Source organism: Hippoglossus stenolepis, chromosome 15 (genome assembly GCF_022539355.2).
Source record: "Hippoglossus stenolepis isolate QCI-W04-F060 chromosome 15, HSTE1.2, whole genome shotgun sequence".
Lineage (NCBI taxonomy): Eukaryota > Metazoa > Chordata > Actinopteri > Pleuronectiformes > Pleuronectidae > Hippoglossus > Hippoglossus stenolepis.
Window position 1 is genome coordinate 766,213 of NC_061497.1, and position 14,281 is coordinate 780,493.

A 14,281-nucleotide genomic window follows, 5' to 3' on the forward strand; every position below is an offset into this window, starting at 1 on the left:
GTATCTGTCAATGCAAATGTCCGAGTGAGAGCCTCAGGAGTTTCTGTGGACTTTCTCGGCCTGGCCCGTAGTATTCAGTCCACAGAAACTTCAGTGGAGCCGATATGAGAACACAGAAGGATATCCTCTTGAGGATTCACCACGAGTGAGGGGGGGGCACGACAGAAATCCCCTCTCTGTGTGAAAACACATTTTATTTCCACCACACTGACATGAAACACTCTCCCTACTGTTTCTGAATTCTGTTAAAAAATATCACAGTTTGGGTTCTATCCAAAAGACTTGAAGTTGAAGTCTCATGCTGATCTAAACCTATCCACAGAACTATGAGGTCAGCAGTGTGACCTCGGTTGAAGACACTGACCTCTAGCACCCTACAGAGACTGAAGCCTCCTGCTGCTGCCTCACCACTATCTCAAAATAGTCATTGTCACCACCAGGCAAAGGGCTGACATTGTGATCTTGCAAGACATTGTGAAAAAGGGTTATTAACAACAATATAATGACAAGGATGCTATTTGTTTAAGATGGGAATAGAGGCAGGTGCAAACCAGCAGGATTTAAAAATCATTTCTTATGTAAAAATAAGGTGCTAGGAGCTATTAGGCTAATAATTAGGATAAACCGATCCTTCATTTTTGTGTTCTCATGCCCGGGCCACACTGGCTGCGGTTGCTCCACGGTGGTTCTGCTTCATGTTGCGGTTGTGGTTGTAACCACTATATTTCCTTGAATAGAAGTCGGGCCATGTACTCTACTAAATACCAGGACACTACACGGTGTGAAGCTGTGCATCTCTCAGTCCTGTGATAACAATCGAAGCCGTGTTTATACAAATTAATGTTTTCAGTCAACAGAAATGCTGGAGTGATTTTATCTTGAAACGGGTACAGAAAGTGTGGCAAACATTTATATTTATGACGATGGCATCGTCCATCAGCCCAACCCTAATTGACAAACATCTTCATAAAAGAATAGCTCAAATGTATTATTATTATTATTATTATTAATAAATAGTAGTGTATTTTTAATAAAAATAAGAAAATCCATACACCCTTCTATAACCTAGGTGCATGTATATGTGTGTATACTTTCATGTGCTACTATATTTAAAAGAGTAATATTCTGTAGTTGAAAAAAACAAAATACAAATACAAAATACTTATTTTAGATTAACAGGGATAAGAATAGTTCTAATAATTATTAGAATCACACAATGCTACAATAAGAGAAATGTGTAGTGTCCCAGCTCTTAACTGTAACCTTTAAGGATTCAGTAATAGTAATAAAAGGTAACCTGCTGTCCTGCTGATCATAAAGATAATTTCCACATGGGGACAAGTGATAGATAATGAATAATGAAACATCTTTTTCTTCACAGCCTCATTACCAGAAGAGGTTTAATGACACCAAAAGCAATACTTGATTGCAACTGCTTAATAATTAACACTAAAACATTAAAAACTGCAAGAGACTTTTCTCTGTCCCATAAACCTGATAACTGTGTCCTGATGTAGCTTGACGCCCTGTCTCCTTTTCAACCTGCAGATGAGCTTGTTCGACCTCTGTAATCTGGTCCAGGAGCAGTTGCTTCACTAAATGCTTCCTTTACTAACACAGGACCTCTCCCCCCAGAAGATGTCAAAACACTGCTGATCTCTGGCACCTTGTATCTATTTCTGCCTCACTTAATGGACCGTCTTTGTGTTGTATGGTCATTGTATTTCTACCATTAAGGATACAATGATGTCTGAGTGATGTAAAGAAACACTGGACTTAATTTGGACATAAATGATTAGCAACTTAAAATCTAGTTTTTACAAGAACACATGCCAGAGTCATTGACCTGTTTCATTACTCAGAAAACATGGAGATGTAATAATCTATCGCAGGCTCCTTTTTGTCATAGCCTAGTAGTAGCAGAAACCTTTGCTTCTGCATCAATGTTAAAACTTTCCTCCCACTGCAGGCCAGCCTGCTTGGAAGATATGAGATCCTTTGTGTTGCCTGGAAACAGCACTGCTTCTCTATAGGGGCGAGGAGGACAGACTTTCTGGAAAGGGCAAACAGTCAGCTGTCTACTGGTTCTGCCTGCACTCTTTTCATTGTGTTTCATCTTTAAGCAGTATAATTGTTCCAGTTAAGTTGTCAGATTGTTAATTGTTCGGACTTGTTAGAAACTGTAGTGTACACACACTGAGCAGAAATGAAGATGACACTAAAAAAGCACCATCCTCCTGACGTGCTCTCTGCAGGGTCGGGTCTGTGGATCGAAGTTGAACTAATTGAAAACAAAAGAAGGATTCTCCTTTGCTTCCATAGTGTCTCCAAACCTTTAGAGACAAGCCTCCAGCTTGTCTGGAGAAGGGTTCATATAAATGTCATAACACACATAAACATACAAAAAAATGATTGTATGTAAATTCTACTAATGAGTGATGACACCATTGAATTCAGATTCTTTTGTGAGCAGAGAGTATAAAAATCAGTGTCTTCTGAAACTGCACCTTTCTGGGAACGCAGCTGCAGTTGGTTGATTCTGGTTTTCACCTGCTGTTGATTCTGTTCAGACCCTGTTCAGGAGCATCTGCACTATAGGCTTTTCCTAGGGTTAGGGGTTAGGGGTTAGGGTTCAGGGTTAGGGTAACCCTGACCCTGATTCCTTTGGGGGGGGGGGTGTGATTGTGTGTGATCGTGTGTGCGTGCGTGCGTGCGTGCATCTATGCATGTGTTTGTGTGATTGACAGGAGAATGAGTGAAAGTGTGTGTGAAATAAAGGATCAGCATCTTGTCAGGCTGTGGCCTCTGATGATCCTGCACGATATCAGCTGTCTCTAATCTGCTCTTTTTCTATGACGGACAGGCCGGGGCTTTGAGGCGATGGTCTTAGACAGTGTTATAGTACAGTGTCTCCAGAAGGCTTCACAACCTGCTCCCAGTTTAAAACTCCAGTTGATTTAAAAAGGTCTCCTCTTTCACTTGTTTAAAACTCCTTTGGTCGCTCAACTTTTTGTTCTACTTTACTTTTCATTGTAAACATAAAAACATTGAAATTTGTTCATATAAGATATTGCTTCCCGGTCTCTCTCCACCCAATTTAAACCCCCCCTTCACCTTTACTTTCATCCATGCACATGTCAAACTGTACAACCCATCCATACACATCTTCACTTCTACCCTCCTCCCTTTCCCTCTCTCCCTTCATCATCGCAATTCTATTGGCAGGACATTATTATCGAGGGAAAGTATTTTTATACAACCCTTAGTTACCCAATAACAACAGTGAAACAAAACAAAATAATGGAAATAAGAAAGAAAAAACAAACAAGCAAAACAAGCATATATGCAACATACACACCAAATGTACCATTAACACCATAGCAGAGATGTTAGCAGCCACAAGGGGCCCACACATCATCAGAAAGCTACTTACAAGATAGGTTGATGAACCATGACAATTTTCAGGATGTGCCCAGCTCCCTGCCTCCCCTGACACCTTTAACAAAGGTGACCATTTGTCTGTGAACTATGCATTTTGCAGTCTCAGTATAAAGGATATTTTTTCGATTGTGGAGATTCCTTTAACCACTGACCGCCATGAGTCATTTATTGGAGTATCTCTTTTAAAGCCAGCTCAGTGTTATTGCCTTCATGGCTGCTGCTAGAAGAATAAGTCTTAAATATCTATTTCCTGCTTGTCTCTGCTTCTGGAATGGACCCAATGGTAGACAGTAATGGATCCCTGGGTAGTTAAAACGTAAATAATTTATCCAGTTGATCAAACTTCCACAAGTTATCCAATATAGGGCACGTCCAAATTATATGTGTATGATTCGCAGTTTTCTCTTCACATTTTCTCTAACATGCTATTGTTTGAGTATATGGTCTATTTTGGCAAGGATGTGAGGGGTCCTGGCACTTGGCTTTTTGGTGACAATTATTTTTCATAATTATATTACCTTCATACATGACTACCAGAACATTATTTATACACAATTCTTCCAGGATTTTTCCTTCACCTCTGAGATGATGCATGGATTACCCCGGGTGAAACTTTTTCAGGAGCAACTACTTGTGCCAGCATGTTGACAAATCCTGAGGCAGCCTGTGGGAAAGCAAACCTAGTAGGTGCTGTTCTGCTGAAGTATTACGCTGGTCTTTCTGTTGAGTTATCACCTCTTTTGTTTTCAATATTTTGGCAAGGAGCTGTGTGGCTACAAGTAGGCTTATGACTGGATGCTCTTAAGCAGAGGTGGGTGCATCATGCATACACACACATTGGAAGGGTACACATAGAAAGAAGAAAGAAGAAACCTACATAGATCATGTCTTTGAGGTTTACATTGATTTTATGTACAGAAATGTCTTTAAATCTGTGCTTTTGAACTAGTACAGCTGCATCACGTACTATTGACTTTCCAGTACATTCATTAATCAGTTAATCTTTACAGCACTGCTGGTTCTAAACCTGTGTTGTAATGTATTGTGGACAAAGACTTTTCAGCACTTCATTGAAAGGCATCAGCTGGCAGCTTTCCTATCTGGGATATTTTGGCTTCATTTCTGGGTAGTGGGAGGAAGTAGACACATGTTGTTTATCTTTATAGTCAATGTTTTCAAGCTTCATGGCAGCCCTGCTACACACATCCTTCATCAAACGTCTCTTTTAGTTAGCTGTGGGACGAAATGAATAAAACAAAACCAGTGGGTGATTGTTTTGTGTGTTTCATGACTGTGCATTAGGATGATGTGTAGGCATATATACCAACAGTCCAAGCAGTGGTTTCACAGAGACCAAATTAAAATATATCTGTTGCCATTTTAAAGAGGTTGTTGTGATCGGAGCAGGAACTGGACCCAAATGCATTACTTGGACAACGACTCTCAGTATATGGGTGATTGTTTCAGTAAGTCTCTGGCATGGTGCATGTGTTTGGCATGGTGCGCCGCATCGTGTGGCGGAGCTCGGCTGCGTTGCTGTTGATGAATCCCGGTGGGCTCCCACTGAGTGATTGGCTGGTGACAGGGCGTATGTGCCGATGGACAAACTGACATACAATGATCGGACAGGAGACAGGCAGGCAGGATTCAGGCCGGGAAGACAGGCAGGCAAACTAATTAGCTGGCTGATTATCTGAGGCAGGCAGAGACACGGGTACAAGCAAGCTGGCAAAGCCCAGAGATATCAACAGAACTTCCAGTTTTTCCAGGGATTCACATGAGCCAGCTTGGATATTGTTCTGTGGAATAATTCATATAGTCAGGGATGGTTACTTTAAATCAGTATCTGACACAGGTTCTGTCTTACCTCCTGCTGTCTATTGCCTGTTCTTCTCAGCCATTCCTTCTGTTAACTGTTACAACAGTTACTCCTACATCATATCCACTTAGAGTTTTTCAGGTTTTCACATTAATATTGATGAAACTGATCTTTGATCATTTTTTGGAAGGGAGTGACACTTGCAATAATTATTTGTAACAATTAGAGCAATTAAAAATATATGGCAATGTAATTTTATCAAGTGAGCTACAGTATCACATTCAGCTCAATTTCTACTAGACCCTTTTAAATACAAAAAAAAACTATTTGCGTTATTTTACCAAAGGATCACTCTGAGAGTTTGTGTCTGTAAAATAAAACAAATGTGGTTCCATTAGAAGTAGTTTAGGTTTTTAACAAAAAACACCTACCTTAATCAAAAAAGCCAGGCATCACACAAGAATATGTGGTATATTGATGCAAATGCAGAAGAACAGTGGCTGATTTACATCTGTGGTCTCAGGCTAAATCCACACTAATAGGTAAGTAGTTTTAAAAGGTATCACTTCTGCTCATTGATGCCTGGCATCCACAGGACTCTTTTTCAAGTTTTCAATCCCTAAAAAGGAGAACTGTGGGAATGCTGCTGTGCCTGTTTAAATGATAATATGAGAGGGCTGTCCCCTCACACAGGTTGACATGTCTGTCAAGGACAGATGTGGTGTCATTGGAGCTTCCATAGTGAAACACCCAACGACGTTAGAAAAAGACATTTGGAAATTATTTCACCTGTATTCTCTTAATGTTTCGGTCTCATCAGTCATGACCCGACTACCTATAATGAATACAACGTCTGTAACAGCTCCATCTTGTCTTTGGTGCAACAAAAGAAAACAAAATCCCTTACTTTTCAACATTCATATTCTGCTACAAATATAAAATATAGAACTATAAAATATTTATGATATGTTTAGAGGGAGATTGTTTTAGTTTTAACATAGGGCATTTTAAAACTAAAGCGTATCAGTGTTGATGTAGCTTAGGTACCACCCTTCTCTGACGGGAATGTCAATGAGGCTTATTATTGAACTCCCTTAGTCCTTTGTCAGAACAGCGCAGAGAAATTAATTGGATTTTATGAAACAAGTTTAGTGTAATAAAGCAGGACAAATTGTACGGCTGAAAACTGTAAATGATTTAAGATTATTATGTAAGAAAATGCCGACAAGTTGTGCAGCTGAAAGGAAGATCGGTGTTACATAAAGAAATAAAATCCCTATGGAGGGTGTGTTGGGTTACGAATTGACAGAACCGCTGCAGTTCTGATGAATTCAGTGGCTTTAACTGATCAGCAGAGCTACCTGAAGCTGATGAGCTTGGACAGTATTTGGCTTCTGAATTCCTCCCCTACAGGGGAAGGTCTCATCAGGTACACCATGTTGCTTGGTATCCTGTCGATTCAGCAGTGCCAAGTCAGTGTGTGCTGTGTTCAGAATGCTACTTTGTTTCATCTTCATTCCAACACCTCCACCCCCAGATTTCCTCCTCCACCTTTCTTATCCACTCATCGTCTGTATCCCCATTTTCCTTTTCTTACTCCCCCAGCTCAACTTCACACTCTCTGAGGAATAAATAAATAAATAAAGGAATGTAGTTGGTGGGGATTGGTTTGGTTCTCTGTTCACTAATGCTGCTGAATCGATGGACAGTTACCACGGTAACAGGAAGGCTGGCACCAAAAATATATTCTTTACAACATCTTTTATACCTCCCCCTACATTCAGTCTGCTGACTGGTGCATCTTCCCACATACACCACTGTGAAGTCACTTCCCGAAGCAGGATGCAAGCGGGCTGGAAACCTTGTAACTCCAAATAACAAATTATTGTGAAAAACTACATTACAAATAAAGGTGTAAAAACTGCAGCTTGCACATAATATAAGTGGCAACACGGCATAGGAGAGCTTCAATGTGATATTATTTGAGTGAATTATTCCTTTTTTCAACTTAAAACATACACTTAGTATAATTTGTCCAATTTGTTGCCATGAGCTAGGTCATGTGACCTCAGGTGTGAGCCAACTACAAAGCTAATGTAGCAGCAAGACAACCTGAGCCCGGTGCTGCAGCTGTGACATGGCATTGTAATAATTTGACATGTAGAACTACAGCACTGCTCCGTCAGGCTGCCATACTGTGGCTTCAACCACAGATTGTATCAAGCTGTACCTGCCTGTGTTGATAACTATTGAATAGATAATCTTGATGCAAGTCCAGCTGGTCATTACTACATTTGTAATGAATAATCATTGATCACTGCTACATTATTAATGAGTAATCAGTAGGACACATTAGCAGCAGTTATCATTTGGCCATGACTACATTATCATGAGTGCACTGTGGTCGTTATTGGGTTATGACAGTGCTCTGTATTAAATACTACATTACACAAGTATTTAGAATTCACTGCGACATTATTCATCCCACTTGAAAACCTGCAACAGTAGGTGTCTTCAGGACCACATTTCAACAAGACAGACTGACACACACACACACACACACACACACACACACACACACACACACACACACACACACACACACACGAGGTGCAAACAATAACAGCCCCACTGTCACAGTGGGTAAGTACCTCTCTCTTCTCCTCTTTCACACACTGGTATTTTTCAGAGTTGTGACATTTCCTTGGTCTCAGAAGAAACACTCCTTCTCTGTTGAAGTCAGAATAAGTGAAATAGTGAGCTGTTACTCTTTTGCTAGTGCTTTTCTTCAGAGCACTGTGGTAGTGACAGTGTGGAGTACTGCTTGCTTGTTATGTAACACTGTGTGTTTGTGTGAGGGAGTGAGGGTGAGAGAGAGGAAGTTTGCATACATTAAGAGGAAAAAATATTTCATCCAAGATGGTGTGTATACAAATATTTTCTGCACCCTCATGTGTATTTTAAGCACAAACACACACACACACACACACACACACACACACACATTATGTACAGTACACATTACTCATACACGTGCCAAACATCATTGACGTCACATTCTCATATCATACACACACACACACACATTTGTTCTACTTTTCTCAGATCTTCCTTTAATCCTGGTGATTCCTGCACAAGCCGATCACATTCAGCCACATTCACTTTCCTCCGCCTGCTTCCTTCTTCTCCATGTGAGACGCACATTTGCACTCCCCCTCTTGACAGTTTAGTCCCACCTGCTTGCCAGAGAGCTTTGCATCAAGTGAAGGGTCTTTTGTATTGGTGTTTTAAATGTCCCCACAAAAAAAGTGGTCATGCCGCCTCAGTGTGGTACAATGAGATTAATAGTTCTCTCACTCTGGGATGCTGCCACCTCCGTCTCATCTTGTATCATTGCTTCTGTCGTTGCTTTTTGCTTCTCATCCTTGAAGAAAATTTAGCAATTATCCTCAAGGCTTCTTCATGTTGTTACAACACTGCCATGGTTTTTGCATGCTACTGTGCTCTGAAATCAGACATGCAGGTAAGGATTTCCAACAACATGTGTGAGCGTGTGTCAAGGGGGGAGTGAGATGGGGAGGATGTGCATGTAATACCATGTGTAGCCCTGCGTGTGAGTGGAGGCAAACTTGTGGGGCTATATTTCAACTAGATGGTGCTTTCTGCATTTATTTATTTTATTTGCATTGGCTATTATGTTTGATCTTAAATTAAAAGGCTGTGTGAGTACAATTGATTAACAATGGAGCTTGTACAATAAATATTTTTACTCCCTTCTCCAGATTGTAATGCTTATTAAGTGTTGATTCATTAACAGTATTGATTTGATTATCCTGTTTTCATTCACTTTCATTCACCTTACAACATTCAAACATCGTACCCATCAGCACAAAGCTGAGCCCTGCAGTCACCTCCACCTTTAACCTTGGCTGGTTAACAGCAGGAGTTAATGCAGCCTGCTAAATCGGCTCAGTCTGAGCTTTGATCTCTCACTACTGCAAAGCTCAATGGAAATAGCGTCCATGACAACAGCTATTGCAATGGATGGAATGTACAGTTGCCGTCATGAAATAGACTCTTGTGTCAGAGACAGAAACGCATGAAACAAGGTTACATATTTGCACAAAATGTACTTGCAATTTTACTGTCTTTTCTATCAGCACTGGCATGAGTCATACCACTGCTTATCCAGCCCTTAAGATACTATCACATTTAAGTTGTTTTTTTATCTTCTGGCAAAGCACACTGATTAATTAGGAAGTTTAAGAAGCAGACGCTGTGCCTTAAACGCTATTATATTAGCAGATTTTGGGGAGATTCTGAATCTGCACATCATAGTGAGAAAGATGTGAACCATGAGTGTTACTTTGCATAGCATATGGTATGAAAACAGCGTTAAAACATTACGAAAAAAGTCTGTTTGATTAATTATTCTTCTAATTCTAAGCAGCTCAAGTAAAAAGCTCCTGAAAATAGACACTATACTCAAGCTTCCATGACAACACAATAACTTACTGTTATAATGGTGAGAATTTTGAAGTAGTCTGCATACAGAATACAGTATGCATACATACAGAGCTTACCAATCTCCATGAGGTAAGTGTGATTACCAAGAGTGTAAGAATCACTACTTAATCTCTTCTAAAGGACTCATGTAAAACGTTAACCCAGAACTAAAACACAAATTTTCCACTGATGACTCCTGAGAGAAATGTGACAGAAATGTGATTTTTTTTTTTCATAGCTATGTTCAACTGCACCTGGGATAAGGGATCTCTTTTACACCTGGGACATGAGGCTGTGGCCTGAGCTCTCCTTCATACTGGAGTGTGGGAAAAAATAGCAACAACAACAACACCTGTAGGCACCTGGGGGCTGTACTGCGAAGCAGCGTTTGCGGTTATCGTGGTAACTTCAGGTTTAATTCAGAGTTTTCAGTTCTGCAAAGCACTTTTACTTTTTATTTGTGTAAATCACCATGGTAACTTATGCTGACGACTAACCTGAGTTAGCTAAGTTTGAGATAAGAGATCATCCCGTATTATAGCACCGCCCACTGGCCGATCAATTCCTTTGAAACATGACATCACTGTTCTTAGAAGATCTTGTGGGGCTCAGTGGGCAGATTGTTAAAGGGTCTCTGAGGAGGGCAAGGGCCTTCAGAGACTCCGATGAGTGTCATAATGAAAGATGGGGATTCTCATTGGAGGGAATGATATACCTTTGTCGCACTGCGTTTCTTTACTTGTACCTGTTCACTATGGGTGATGCAGAGAAGCTCAACAAAAACACTGTACGCAGTCCACTTTACATCTATTCTGTACATAACAGCAATGTCTTTTCTTTAGTTTACATTTTTATTGAGCTTTTTGGTATTTTACTTCACTAAAAGTGTTGTATTGTAAAGATTTGAAAATCTGCGTACTTACTGCTTAAGAGTATATTCTTTTTATGAACTCTCATGAAATAGTATCCCTAAAACTGTCATAAACACAACAAGATGATATGTTAATTACCCAATGATGTAAAGGAAACACAAACAACATTATATTCAGATCTACTCTGGCTGTAATGAAAGGACAGTTTTACATTGACTTATATGCATTCACACAATCTGGAATTTTAGCAGCTGTCCTTCCTGCATCTGGCAGCTGCAACTGTGTTTCTTTTAGCCTGGATAATGTGTTTGTACTCCTTGTATATTTCTAATATAATCGTTTGCTCCTGATGGTGAAATATGTGGCTCTGCTGTCAGTACACTCCCATGTATATCGTATAATCATCAGCAGTAAACTCCGCCCCTTTCATGTGCAGATGCTGGGTTTTCTTACTGAGTTGATAACGAACACCGTGTCACCACTTAACCTGGTTGCGTTTGTTAGGTTAATTTCAGCCAGAAAACGGAAAGATATCCTGGGTGTGTTGAACTCGCTTCGAGGTACAGGCCCCTGGTGTGATGTTTGAGCATTGTTATACATGTTTATAAATTCTTGGAAGGTGCATATGCATCAGGATTATAAATTCTGTCTTTGTGATTGAACTGAAGTGGAATAAGATAAATGATCCTGTCGAGAGGAAGTATTGACATTTAAGTGTGGTTTCAACAGAGCCACAGGTGACATACTGTAGAGTAGATGTGAATGAGATGGATCAGTTTTATCTGGCTGGGCTTGCAGTTTGGTTGCCGTGTGCAGACTCACAATCATTACATTCCTGGCAGCCTAGCAGCAAGACCTGACAAATGCAAGTATCAGTGCAGACCTTGAAGCTAATTTGGTTTAATGCTGCAATGGATGGTGATGAATCATCACATTTAACAAGTTCTCCCTCCTTTCCCTTTGTTTTCGGCCTCCCTCCACAGCAGAGGAGCTAGAATCAGCAATGTTCCCATTCTACTCCCTCCATTCCTCTTCACTTTCTAAACTGCCCATCCATGAGTTGTGTGATCAATAAGTGAGTGATCCATTGGCCCTGTTTCACAGTCATTTCTGCTCAAACCCACATTAATCAGTAATGTTGATCAGGATAGAGATATTCCTGCTGGACGTGTTTCCATACAGTGATTCTTCTTTCCTCACTGTGACTTTGGTACCTGACTTGCAGGTAAAAGGTCCCGTCAGTCACTTTGCACATCCTAAGTTAACAGGGAATTATTAACTTTATTTATTTATTTAGAGGCACTGACATCTGATACAAAAGCTGTAACATGTGTACTTAAAAACATTTCAAAAGAAGCACTGTGAGCATCGCCTCATCCTCCTCTGAAGGTTCTGAAAGCAAATTCAGATTCAACCTGACTGATTAAGAATGAGATTGGACATTTATTTCACCCATATATTACACCCATTACCTTCTTATTTTTGCCATAACAGTTGAATACTTTTTACAGTCCCAATCTTTATGTTCCGTCAGTTATTTTTGTGCTGGAGTACATTAAATGTCTTTAATTCTACTCACCTTGACTGTTTTGGGAGAACGAGCTGTGTCTGGAGCAGATAGATGACTGTATAAAAACAGCTGAGATAAGGCTTATTTGGAACAGGAATAAAACTTAAAAACTAGTTAGGAGGATGACAGATTATATGGAAGAATCATAATAGGTGCCCTGTAATGCAGATTGAAGTTTGGCCACTTAAAAAAAAAACTTATTGGTATATGAAGTGTTAGGGATAGTTCACTGAAAAATGAAAATTCACTCATCATACTCACCACTATGCCGATTGAGGGGTGGGTGAAGTGTTTGAGTCCGCAAAACACTTCTGGAGTCTCGGAAGTAAACTTTGTTGCAGCAGAATCCAATAGAATTGAAGTAACTGGTGACCGAGACTTCCGACGTAATAAAACAACAGAAAAAACATAACATGCCTCCATACTGCTTGTGTGGTGTCATCCAAGTTTCCGCAAGCCCCGACATTTATATTCAACTCGAATCGAGCTCATTAACATCAAGTTTTAAGCCTAAATATCCTCTGATATCTTCCTACAAGGTGCATTCACGGTAGAGGGTCCGGTAGCATCGCCACTACCCAGGGTCCGGTAGCATTGCCACTTCCTGTGGACTTGTTAGGCTTAAAACACGGTATAAATGACCTCGTTTCGAACCCACCTGTCCATGAAGCACATGTTTAGAAAGCTCCATGTTTTCTCAGCCTCAGAGGTAAAACAGTAGAGGCTATAATTTTAATCATTCTGTGAGAAGGATGCAAATGGTATAGTGTTAAGTAGGCTTGTCACAATAACTATTTAGGTGGACAACATATTGTCCCAGAAAAACTGGGGATTAACAATAAAATTGTTATTTTAATACCTTTTTGTGTCCCTTAGTCTCAGCATCCAGAATTCAATCTGTTTATGTAGAAAGGCTGTTTCAGTATCCCCCACAAGCAAAACACAATTCATTTCAATCCGGTTAAATCAAGGCAATAACAAACACAACACAAAGAGTCCACTCTGGGTTTTTTCAGAGGATCTTCTCAAACCAACAACTCAGGAAATTAAACAGAAAGAGAAGTGTCCGTGTCACAGTTTAATACAACAATGTTTCAATATACAATATCTACAGGGAACTCACGGTACTGTCGAGCGTCAAGTTGGTCAGTCAGTCGGGCATACGGCGTCAGCCTTTAACTCCGCCAATGCCGGTATAGCTCCAGGAAAACTCCCCTGCAATAAACAATCTACCAGGTGATTTCCTCCGACAACAAGCGGATTTAGCTTTTTAGCTTTAGAGTGCTTCTGCAATAGTAAAACAGACAGTCCTCTCCAACTCTCCTCTCCAACCCCTTCACTCATTGCTCTGCAGCCTTCTAGTCACATTGTATAGTGGTTCAGAATCTGCTTGGCTGTGGTCTGGGGTTGTGATTGGATTATTGACTGATTGTGGGTGTGACTGTGGAAAACATGAATGAATGAACTCTCTGATAGGTGGGCGGTGACATGATCCAACACTGGTCGCTACAGTAAACAAACAGGCAATATTGAGGTCCGCAAAATGATCATGATCATATCCATTTATCGTACGATAAGTTGATAACGTTATTATCATGACAGGCCAAGTGTTATGTTCTGTGTCCGTACTGTTTTCACATCAGGACCAAATATCAGTTTACAAGGTGTGTGTGTCCACAGTATACTGCATTCCCACCTAAGTAGTACACTTGTGAAGTACAACAGTGCGTCTTTGCCACACAGTGCTGCTCAGTTGTGCAGTTTGTGATCAGGCTCTTACCTTTCTCAAAAGTTAAAATGTGTCCAGAGCTGCTTCCCTTTGTGCTTCCTGTGTTGTCCAACAGAGCAGCTATTTACCGGATAATGTCTTTGGCAACAAGCAAAATTACACTGAACCACACTGTGTGGTTTTTCTGCATGGGCATTTTGGGATGAAGCTGGGAAGACTAGATATACTTAGTGGTTTCAGTTGGAGAGGCCTGGATGCAGGTGATGTACTGTGCTATTCCTTTCACGCTGAAACAATACACCAACATTTTCTCCTCCATTGTGGTGTTGTGGTTAACAACTGTA

The 14,281-nt window shown here is 40.4% G+C and overlaps 1 protein-coding gene across 25 annotated transcripts in view; it reads left to right on the plus strand.

Annotated features, from left to right (window-relative positions):
- dlg2 (discs, large homolog 2 (Drosophila)) overlaps window positions 1-14,281 on the plus strand; it is a 188,152-nt gene that overhangs the window by 54,025 nt on the left and 119,846 nt on the right. The window lies entirely within an intron of this gene.